Source organism: Amblyomma americanum, chromosome 8 (genome assembly GCF_052857255.1).
Source record: "Amblyomma americanum isolate KBUSLIRL-KWMA chromosome 8, ASM5285725v1, whole genome shotgun sequence".
In the NCBI taxonomy this organism is placed as follows: Eukaryota; Metazoa; Arthropoda; class Arachnida; order Ixodida; family Ixodidae; genus Amblyomma; species Amblyomma americanum.
Window position 1 is genome coordinate 62107444 of NC_135504.1, and position 12321 is coordinate 62119764.

At 46.6% G+C, this 12321-nt stretch overlaps 2 protein-coding genes and 1 pseudogene across 6 annotated transcripts in view; 1 reads left to right on the top strand and 2 right to left on the bottom strand.

Moving 5' to 3' along the window:
* Nucleotides 1-12321, bottom strand: part of LOC144101771 (juvenile hormone acid O-methyltransferase-like) — a 282036-nt gene that overhangs the window by 128505 nt on the left and 141210 nt on the right. The window lies entirely within an intron of this gene.
* LOC144101768 (uncharacterized) overlaps nucleotides 1-12321 on the top strand; it is a 106719-nt gene that overhangs the window by 66364 nt on the left and 28034 nt on the right. The window lies entirely within an intron of this gene.
* On the bottom strand, nucleotides 2955-4099 carry LOC144101525 (allatostatin-A receptor pseudogene; annotated as a pseudogene).

A 12321-nucleotide genomic window follows, 5' to 3' on the forward strand; every position in this document is an offset into this window, starting at 1 on the left:
CTCCACTCCTAATGCATGGCCTTTCAACAGAGCACAGTACACCCATTTCGTACATGTCCTTGGTTCATTAGGAAGGCGCACACGAAGGCAGTGCAATATTCTTGCTCATTATATTTAGCCTGTCACACTAAGTGGCACCGGCCGGGATGCTTTTTCTTTCCAATTCTCTTTTCTTAGCCCCACCATAGTATTCATTCTTCATATTAGTTTCCAAAGCTTGAATTAAATTAAATAAATCGGTTTCTAGGGAAAGTAAATAGCACAGCATCTGTCTCACATATCTCGGCCAACACTAGGACCGCGCTGTAAGAGAAGGGAGGAAGCTGGGAGTGAAAGAAGAAAGAGTGAAAGAGGTGCCGTAGTGGAGGTCTGCAGGTTAATTTCGACCACCTGGGGGTCATTAACGTGCACTCACATCGCACAGCTCACGGGTGCCTTCGCGTTTCGCCTCCATCGAAATGCAGGCGCCGCGGTTTTCAAAGCTCTCGATGCAATTATGCGGAAACTTTTGTTAGCCTGGTAGAATAACTTTTTTCTTTTTGTAATGAGATTGTGAAGAGGTCAGTCCAGATGCAAGACACATTTATTATGCTTGCAATTTTCTGTGTTGCGGACACGTATTTGCTGTACAGTTTTCGTATCCGCGGGCAGATTTCGGGGTACAGATAGAGCTTCAACGGTGACTCATGTCTCTCCAAATGTTAGTACTCGAGCATGCCCAGAATACACTGAGTCTCTCTTTTACTGTTACAGGACTGTTTTTCCATCTCTCCCGCCGTGCCGAACACTGGTCTACACGGAAAAGTCGGAGGAAATGCTGAAAGTGGCCGTGGAGAAGTATTCGAATCCGAGAATACAGCATCCGCAACTGGACATCCTAGGAGACGTGAGTGAGTTCGTGCGCCGAGAAGGTCAATTCCAGCGGCTCTACTGTTTCCAAGTGCTGCACTGGATCAGGGATCAACGAATGGTCATTCGAAACTTCGAGAAGCTTCTGGCTCCAGGAGGAGAGTGTCTGGTGGTCTTTCTGCGGGGCCTGGTCTTTTGTGAACTCTTCGAGAAAATGATGAAGTCTCCTCGCTGGTCAAAGTATAGCCAAATAGGTTTTGCTGGGGGGGGGGGGGGGGGGGGGCGGTAGTAATGCGATCTTTCGTTTAACTACTGTCGTGTTTTGAAAGTGTTTGACGGGAAACTTGACAGAAGGGACTAAAATTGGACAAAATTGCTATGTTCTGATATATTTAAAAATATTGAATCGATCTTCTCTCGCATATCGTTGTTTTGTGTTCAGTGGTTGCCTCCGTACAGTGCCTTCAGCGTCACGCCCATTCCCACAGTATTGCGACTGTCCACATATTTCAGTTGGAGACCACAGGGGGGGGGGGGGGGGCGAGCCTATTATCCTGCCCCGTATATTTTTTAGCGCTAATATTGATTGGTATGAATAAATAACAGTGGTAGTTCTTCAAGATTGTCAATAATACAGCCGTCGATACAAATGCGCAGAAGATCTTTGCAAAGCTGGCAGAAGCGTCTGTTAGAGGTTGCTTGGCGTCGCCGACGGGAGGCGGCGCTAAGAAGGAGAACACGAAGGAGAACACGAATGCGAAGGAGAACCCGAGAAAGTCAGGCGGCTGAATGGACCGCCGGTGCGACGTTCTCGGACGTTTTCCATATGGTCTGGGCCTGCCCTTCCAATCCCCACCCTTCCCAATCCTTCATCTCCCACCCTTCTAGGGAGGCCTGGGAGGCGGCGCTGCTCAACTGCCATGACCTGCAGTCCCAACGGACCTTGGTCGCCAGGGCGCAAGCGGCGCTAGACGCCATTGGGCTCCGGAATAGGGGCCCCACCTAGATTTGTGAGGACCTGGGCCATAGGACCTGGGCCCAAACACCTCCTTGTAAATAATAAATGTTTACCACCACCACCACCACGCTTAAGGCATTGCACTCAAGGAGGTACTGGCTCAGCCCACGCGCTTGTAGATAATCTGCGTCCTTTGAAAGGTAAAAAAGTGGGAAATAAACAGATCCTCCTTTGTTCTCTGTGCATGTGTCTGACAACGCATTTTTTTTTTCTCGCGATGTTTAGGATGCGTTTCACTGCAGTTCGGCACTGAGCATCTAGGTTCCTAATGATTGATATCCAAAGTGCAGGAAATCGATATGCTAACGGAAATTTCGCCCGCCGTTGACTCCTGTCGTAATGCGATTTCCAGCTACAAGTCGGTTGATGCAAAATGCGACTGCCATTAGGAGTGTTTAGTACATCTGTGTGGAAGTGCGCATTTGCGTTTCTGACTTTACACTGTTAATTATTAGCGCAGACGTATGCAATCTCGAGAGAATTCGTTTTGGTGAGAAAGAGTAGCCAGGGGCAGTAACGAGTTATGGGTGGAGGTGAGATGGTAGCAAATCTGCAAGGAAACCAACCGCGATGATACGCAGTGATAGCAGTAAACTTAGGCGCCTCTCCGATTCTCTTTGGGAGCGCGTCATTATCCACATACATCAATCGCATACGTTGGTCTAGCAATTTCAGCGCGATGACGGAATTTATTTACACGTCAAAAAGTTTACTGGAAACCTGCGGCAGTGGTAATGGACACAATATTTGAGACTGCAAAACTGCCATTTCACATTGCTGACATTTATTTCTACTGTCAGTAACTCTTCTCTGTTGATTTCAATTCATAGCGTACTTTTCCTTCACATTCACGAGCAAGGCGTCCTCGCATTATGTATTTTTTATAAAAATTGTCCTCGACAATTGCTCGTCTTTTGCGCTTGTTGTGACACCAAGAAAATATCCACCGTTCACTCAGCTGGCTTAGCCCCGTCTAAATCGCTATTTCTCTTTACGCTGCACCCATTAAAGAAATTCCTGAAATTCAATCCATTTCCAGCACTCCCTATTCGTTCACCAGCTCCTTTCCATTCACGGCGTTGAGCACTCATGAGGTTGCGCGGCGTGCATTATATGTGGGAGAGATGTCAGAGGAAGTCTTGCGGAAGCAGGAGAACACATTACAAAAACCCTTGCGGAAGCTGTCTGAGAGAAACGCGTACAAAAACGGGTTCACGCATGAGTTTGTGTATGCAATAACTTGCGACGCGATTTGCATCACAACGTGCGGAGTGTCCATACGTTTTCCGTACAGGCCGACACTTTTGAGGAATATCACCACGTGGACGGGGCACCAGCAGACAGCGAAGACCAGTGCGACCACAAAGACCAGTCTTGTGACACGCCTCTTTGCACGGGTACACCCAGCAGTCACCCTGCCACCGGGAGGTACTACGAGCCAGAGTCGCTTCAGCATGAGTGCGTACAAGGCAAAGATCAAAGCCAGTGGTACCACAAAGTCCATCATACAGAGGGACACTCCGAATGCGACTATGTTATAACCAGCGTAGGGAGTGAAGTAGTTGCAGAAGGAGTGTAGATTATCGACGTTCACCATACCGTGGGAAAAAAGCACAGGAACGCAGGCCACTAATATGATGGTCCACGTCAGCAGTATGCATCGAAAAGCATTCGCCGGCCTCCGAATTGACATAGACCGGAGAGGGTAGACGACCCCCAGGAACCTGTCCAGAGACATGAGGACCAAGGTGTAGATGCTGGCGGAGGCGCAGACGATGACAAGGTACTCAACGATCCGACACCAGGCGTCTCCAAAGGGCCAGTAGCTGAGCGCGTAGTAACACAGTCTGGAAGGGACGCAGACGACGATGAACAGAAGGTCGGCCACGGCGAGGTTCATGATGAGGATGTTGGTGGTGGAACGCATTTGACGATTGCAAAGCACGACGAGGACGACGAGGGCGTTACCGACTAATCCCACGATGAGAATGATGCCGAAAAAGATATACACAACAATTCCCAGCACCCTGTCACCTCGGTACTCGTAACCGACCATCTCGTTCTCTTGGCTCAGCAACGATTCCACGGATGTGCTGCAGTTTCCCCATTGCTTGCAGTGGTCCCCGGTGCCGTTGCAACTTGCCATCAGAGCGGTGCCTGTGGTAGCGTTCTGCGCCTGTGAGATTTGCATTGTCCACAGCGTGATCTGTAAAATACAAAAATATGAATACAGTGAGCTGTTATGTGAGATATCAGACACGCGGGCAAAACTCAAATCATCGCGTAGAGCGTCGGGTATTGTGTATGCGAAACAGTGCTTTGTTCTAGAAAACACATATTACACGAAAACAAGTATTATTCAAAATGCTGAACAGGACACCAATCACTTCGATTGGGAAACATAAAAAATCAAAACTTAGCACATTCGAACGCTGATATAACGAACTCTTGGGGGGTCACAAAATACTCCGATACATCAATAATTCCATATTTGAAATGTGAACGGATATGTTATAATTACGTTGATGGAAGAAATTAGCTTTTTACAGAGAAACGTCGCACCATACTGTAAGCTGTGTATAAAGTCGGCCCAGAAGACCTGACGTCACGTCGACGGTACTTAAGAAAGTAACCTGCGAATACTATGCGATTAGCAAGCATATACCGTGGCGGCCGTCCCATTGTTGAAAACTGAAACACGCTTCGTAAATGGTTCTCCGGTTACACTCCAGCAGTCTCAAACTATTCAAGGCGAACACTAGCATTTATCTACTGTTCATTTGATGTCCCCACTGAGTGTCATCGTTTGCCGTTAACACACAACAGCACCGGCTTTTCCTCGCACAAAGGCTTTGTGAGGAGAAGGAAACCAACGGTTTTCTTTGCTCGACGGTTCCGTCTTTCCAAATATGGCATTTGTCTCTAAACATCATTGTATGCACCCATGATTCCCGCGATCTAACTTTCCGACCACGGCTGCCAAATAACTGCGCAAATAATGATCTTGGCTACGTTCGCCGCAGTCTTACTTTAATTAAATAACTGACCTCAAAGACCTTCGTCTGACCATAAATCGTATATGCTAACTCCGTGCAGGATCCCAACAAAACTAACCTGGTCAGTACCATTGAGTCAGTCAAGCAGCGCGCTGTGTGATTCATCTAATCTTACCATTATATTTCCATCATTCAGGATTAATGTGTCCATTACATATAGCTGCACTCATCTTTCTTAGCAACATAGCAAGTGTTTGTTTATTTCAAGGTTTTCGCAAAATATTCCCGTACCTATTGAAATCCTGCATGCGCTCGTGGCATTTCCAGCCTTATGCAACCGAACGCTGCTTACCCACAATGTGTTCAAACCACAACATTCCGGCAATCGCTTTTCTTGCATAGCGGGGAAGCCTTCCGTCTGATCCGGCGACAATTATCAGTCTTCAATTTATCATATCCGCCATCCACGAATCACATTAATATGTCAAAACGATTCTCCATCAATGTAAATCATGTATAATTTATGTTTGTGCCGTTGTTATCCGCACCCCTTATATCATGTCAAGCCTGGGGTACCCTTTCAGAATAACAATAAGTTCATAAATAAATGCAAAATTCTGTTCTCTAAACGGAAGCCGCAATTAGTTCATTCTGAAGGATAAATTGAAGAGCAGCATTAACCGAATCCGATGATGTGCAGCAGAATACACAAGCAATCGACAATTACGAATAAATACACTGCAGTAGAGATTGCTATGCTATTTACTTTTGCTTGCGTTCTATTAACTATAATATAAAGTTCTAACTATTTTACTGCAGTGACTACCTTTATGCAGTTTCTGAGATAACAATCGCCAGCAGCGAATGAAAAAGCGCGCTCTTGACGACACTGAGCTTACGGGGTCTCGACGGGTCCTTTTATAAATTCTCTTCGACACTGGCAAGTTTTTACACTTTACACCAATTCATCAAGGATAGAACTTGACAAAGAAATCTTCGTTTTGTGTAAAATTGCAAAAGCGTGTCTGTCTGAAGACTGCCATGGGACCGATACTTCGCATTTTGCTCGAGTGACTAGAGGGGGTAATGCAGAGAACGACTAAGCGCAGCCTCCACTTGCAGTGGTTGTTCACTTGTGACGGTAGGCCACTTGGCTGCTCGAGTGTCTAGCGCGGGTAATGTAGAGAACAACTAAGCGCAGACTTCACTTGCAGCGGTTGTTCAAGTGTGACGGTAGACCACATATATGCTTGAGTGACTGGAGCGGATAATGTAGAGAACAGCTAAACGCAGTCTTCACTTGCAGCAGTTGTTCACGTGTGGCGGCAGACCACTTGGCTGCTCGAGTGGCTAGCGCGGGTAATGTACAGAACAGCTAAGCGTTATCTTTACTTGCACCGGTTGTTCACGTGTGACGATAGACCACTTGGCTACACGAGTGGCTAGTGCGGGTAATGTAGAGAACAACTAAGCGCAGTCTTCACTTGCAGCGGTTGTTCACACGTGGCGGCAGACCACTTGGCTGCTCGGGTGGCTAGCGCGGGTAATGTACAGAACAACTAAGCGTTGTTTTCACTTGCAGCGGCTGCTCACGTGTAACGGTAGACCACTTGGCTTCCGAGCCTTGAACATCATCTCGCTTGCCACGTGCAAGCAACCGCGATTTCGGTAAGTGCAAAGCGCGATATAAGAGTCTGAGCGGCAACGCTTCCCACACATGATATGATAAAGGTGGAATATTGCATAATATGCGATACATCGTGCGGGTATGTGATGTAACATACGGCTACACCTACGCAACTAGGCCAGATCTCAATGTTTGGCTGAGGTTTCTCGTTCGCTGCTTATACTCCTAAATTGAGCAGGAAAATTTCACGTGAAATGCGCATCTCTCACGTTAGAAACCAGTGCCAGGGATTTTTTTTGCGTTTTTACTGGGTGATCTCATGACTAGTAAATTTTCATTTCATGATGCGCGCCTTTTTCGCGTTGTAAGACAGCTTCGCACAAGGCCTGATACCGAAAACAATTCCACATAGCATTTCTTTGGCAGTGTTTTCCGCGTGAAAGGCGAGCACGAGCAAGACTGGAGTTGTGACAAAGGCTAGTCATTACGACGTTAAAGAGCGTGGGAAGAGAACAGTTCCTTGAGGCACACATGGTGATAGAACCCGAAAGGGTTCTATCACGAGCTGTGCTTCAAGGCAGTGTTCTTTCCCCCACGCTCTTTAAGGTCGTAATGGCTTGATTTCCCGATTCATTGCAAAGAAATTGCAGGCAAGTGCGCATGCCATTAAGTGCTGACGACTTCTGTATTTGGATTCCTGGCTACCAAGACAAGTGATTAGTCCTGATAGCTCGACAGGTTCTACTTTCGGTACAAGCTTACCTTCAAGTGGTGTGGGAGTGTCTCTATCAGTAGAAAAATCCGGCTTTGTTCAATTTTCTGGTGTAGAAAGACGTGAAACGCGGTTGAAGGTAGACCTCGGTCACCATTGCATACGCCAACTCAACCACACGCGTTTCCTGGGAATCATTATTGACTCTCGTCTACATTGGCGAAAAGCTGTCGACGCAGTTGTTTCATCTCTATCTTCGCGTATTAATGTGATCCGTAGAAATGCAAGTAAGCAATGGGAAACCACCCTTCCTGAATGGTGAATCTTCATGAACCGCAGGTGGTCAGTGGCATAATGTATCAATTACCTTTAACTTCCCCCTCGGCATCACGCCTTGAATATCACCAAGTTGTCCGCAAAATGCGCCTAAGAAGAGCCATTGGAGTTCCTCAGGCGGCAGCGAACAAGGCAGTACTTCATGAGTCTGTATCGAAACCTCTTAGGCTTGTCGTTTTTTTAGAGACTACTAATGCATCTTGGCCGCCTAGCAGAGACGGTAGCTGGGTGATCGCTTCTCCAGCGGCTCTGCAAAAGATATAACTCGAAGTCCTACTTGGCGCTTTATACTCTTAGCTCTTTAGGCCTTAATGTCCGAAGGCAAAGGAAACGATTGAAACCCCCCTGGTCTTTTCCGACCCTCGAATGCAAGGTCACGATTCCTCATGTGAGCGCAAAGCGCATCTCTCAATTGGCAGCAACGCATTCGCTCGTACTTGAACGTTTGGAAACGAGTATGCCAGCTATCTTCAGATTTTCACTGATAGTTCTTTGGACAAGGTCAAACAAGGTAGCGCAGCGGCTTTTTACATTCCTTCTTTAGACTGTAAATGGTCTGTACGCATTACTGCTGTCGTATCCTCCACAATAGCCGAAAGTGTTGCTATTGAGGCGGCTTTACGGAAGTTATGGTCTTTTCCGGTTCGACCTGCTGTCATCGTAACTGTTTAAAAATCTGCCCTTCAGAAGTTAGAGCGCGGATTCCCGACTGATACCTTGTCTATAAGCTCTCTGTGCTCGGTGCAGAATCTGCACAGTAGAGGCTTTACTCTATATTTTCAATGGGTGCCCTCTCACATAGGAGTCAGCGGCAATGAGGTGGCAGACAGTCTCGCCCATAAAGCTGTGTCAAAGAGTCTATCTAAAAGAGTAGCTCAAGATGGAAACAGTCTCTACACGAAAACGGCGCTCGATCATTTCGGTACCCTCTGGATTGCGCCCCATAAGCCATGTGAGACCAAGGGACTGAAAAGATCCCAGGCGACTCTACTACATCGAATTCGCACGGCCTCTGCTCGCAATCCTGCCTGGATGCATAAGACGGGCATGGCATCGTATCCGCTATGTTCTTTATGAGGTGTGCGTGCGGATATCGAATATTATATTATGTACTTCACAGAGCACAATGCGGAAAGGTATGTGATGTTCGCTTCCTTCAAGAAGCCAGGAACCCTTCACAGCATAGTTCCGGACATTGTCTACACGAGTGGAAACCACACATGCAGAAGGGAGGCTGCACGCCTTCTTTTAACATTTCTGCAGGACACTGATCTTGTTTCTAAATGGTGACAGCAGGAGTGGGCTATGGTCTACTGTGATTGAATGTGTGCGTAGATGGTGTCTTCTGGAGTGGACTATGTTATACTGTGAGTGAACGTGTGTATGCATTGTGGCACTGCAATGGACTATGTTCTACTGTGACTGAATATGTGCATACATGGCGACCTCTGGAGTTGACTGTGGTGTGGACTGTGCGGACTTTTTGTGTGCATAGACAGTGACTGCGTGAAGTGGAATATGTGTTCTTACAATAGAGTGCGCGCATAGAGAAGTAGATACGACAGGTTTTAGGACATTATTAACATAGAAGTGGAGCTACGGTGGAGCAATTTCCCGCAGAATAGGCAAGGTTAATCCCACCTGTAGCATTGAACACCTCGACTCAACTCAACTTAACTCAATGCAGCTCCGGCACCTTTACATAATGTTGGCTTTCATGCGAGCAGTGGGAGCCAGCCATGAGCAGCAATGGTCTCGAGGACCAATGTCTGACCATCTGATGGGTCTAGTCATCAGCGCAATCCACCGGAGTCCTCAACTCAGGAGTCAGCCCTCCTGACTATGAAACCTGCGAAGTCTTGTCTCTCTTCGACAAGATTTCCGGAGGTGTCAAGCATGTCGACCTTGCAGGCATACCTCTGGTCCCGGCCACCACACTCACTTGTCCTTGAAGGTTCATTCAAGCCATTAGGGCAAGAGTGCTGCTGTGAGCCGGTCCGCCATATAGTTCTTAAACCAGGTGGTCTCTGGAAGCGCCTAATGCGATCGCAACGAACGTCTTCGACAGTGCCTCTCAAGGTGTCATTGAAGTACCGGCGCGATCAGAGCGTAAGGCCAAAAAATACTTTCCTAATTACACTCACTTCAAAGGCCCCATGTTCCACACCAGACACCAAACGACCATTGGCTATGGTGTTTTTTTGGTGCCACCCAAAGTAGCTTCGTGTCATCCCAGTAATGCGCACAATGAATGTTGAGCAGGTCGTGTCTGCAAAAGTCGAGTCCATCGGTCCGCAGCACCATGACTAAAAAGCCCAGTATTTCCGTAGTCCTCATCAATATCAGCGGAGTCAAGCCAGTATAAAAAGTCGGTGCCAATTTAAAGTCGGTGCAGCAAGAGGTGACAGGGATGGAGTGGAGCCTTCTTCAAAATTCTTCACATTGAAGACCTCAGAAGTCGCATCACGCATGCCGGCATTAGGTTTTTCAGCCATGAAAGCCAAAATATCAGTGCTGGGCTTTTGGTGGATGGTCCCTTCCCGCTCAGCGTCCTGGTGAAGCTGGCATATTTTTTCAGTCAAGTAATTCTTCATTGTTACGTTTATGTTGTTTTTCTTTCCAATGTCACACTTGCTGAACCTCCTTCTTGCAGCGGCATGCAGCACGCAGGTCTAGGAGATTGTTCGCCTTCTGTTCACTTTAGGAGCGCATGCTTTCTGTAGACACAAGACCTACGCAGCGGTTACTTGCGGCGTGACACTAATCAATTACTCGAGCTCACAAACGCCCACTCTGCGGCACAGCGTGGAAACAGAACTGAATTTTTGTACACGATATCCTTCAGCAAGAGTTGTTGTCGGGATATTGGCTTGATACTTTTAATACCATCAAAGGTTATGCGCATAAAATACGACACGTAGACAATAGATACGACAGGGCGAGTGGAAAGCAACAACTAGTTTATTCATAAGATGACGCCTCTAAATGCAAGATGTGTATTCGCATTCGCGGCGGATGCACCCACAGAATTTCTGCTAAAAGTTATAACACCATAATACCCTGAAGACAGAATTCAACAAGGCTGACTCACTTCTGTATAAGACGAGAAATGTATCGCTGACGCAGTATTTCTCAATCTTCATCAAAAAGGCTTCCATTATCTTGCGCGACACGGCGTTTCTACCCTGTTCAAGAATCTTGATCTAATTCAGTCGCGGCACGCATTAGCATTTCCGGAAATGTTGGGTCAAATTCGTGCTTCATTCCCTATCTCCTAGCGTGCGTTCCTGCTCGCCTGCACGATCATTAATGCAGCTTCTTGTTAGTTTGCGATCGGCCTGTCGTGTCTTCTGTCTTCGTGTCGACTTTTATTCGCATAAACTTTGATGGTATTACAGATGATACCCTGTTCGGCACAATCGGATAGCGGGTTAGATATCCGCGACAAGCTGATACCTGCGTAATGGTTTTGTTTTCGTTTTGTATGCTCAATTTGAACGGAACGTTCTTTCAGACAGAGGAAGATAAGCGGCTGGGAAGGGCGCGTTGTCGGCGGGGTTTTTCAGCAGCCCGCGGTCATCTCAAAACCAAAGTCAGCGCGAAGGCACGAAGCAGACAGCGCTTTATCAGATCGCGTAAGAGAGCGCTGCATTCATGGCGTATATGGAACACGGAACACGTTGCCGACAGGTGTTTTTGAAATATCGCCGCCGCAAAAAAAATGGCTACCTTTATCTACCTCTCAAAAGCTCTTTGGTGGAACTCGCCAGCTTTCCAACACAGACCTGAGAGTTCAAAGCCACGCTTATCTAAAAATGATCGTCAATAAATGAAAACTAAAAATTAAAGCACGCAAAGTGACAAAACTAACATATAGTTAACATAACCCTTTAGAACTTCCCCTTGAATTGATTTCTGCGGCTGCAGCGGTGGCTCAGTGGTTATGGCTCTCGGCTGCTGACCCGAAATAGGCGAGTTCGATACCAGCCGCGGTGGTCGAATTTCGATGCAGGCGATATTCTAGGGTCTCGTGTACTGTGCGATGTCAGTGAACGTTAAGGAACACCAAGAGGTCGGATTTTTTTTCATTCAGAATTTATTTCAGACAACGAAGAGGTTGTCCAGGGTGACGTGGCAAAAGGCATACATTGCCTGACGAGGCCACGCCACCCGGATGACAGGCGGCACCACTGGCTACACAAAATCAAGAAGAGCATTACATAATAGAACACACTTTCAGTATTTTTACACAATATATTAAGACATCTTTACAAAACACACACAGCAAACATTAACCAGAATTCGTCCAGAGCAATATTTACAAAACATACACTAGTGATAGGTATACGTTAAGTTTTTATCTTTAAGGTTCATTTATGAGCATTGCTTTAATTAACATTTTGTATTTACGTATAGAGGGGGTAGTGTGTGCAGTATCCAGAATAATAGGGTATTGGTTAATTAAGTCAGGAATTTGCCATCCTAACCTCTGAAAACCATTATTTGTGCGTACACGAGGTGTTTCCATACATTGTTTTCGAAGATCGTATGTGCTAAGTTTAGTGTGATAGGTGGTTTCGAAGGTTATTTTGTCTAGTTTGTACTGGCGTAATATTTCGAGACATAGTTTGTATGTGTGCAGTTTACTTATTTCTAATATTCCATAAGACCTAAACAAAGGCCGGCAGCTGCGCAATAACTGTATTTTCCCAACAGCTCGTAATGCCCGCTTTTGAATTGCAAGGAGGGAATCTCGATTTGTCTGCGTCGTCGTTAACCACAC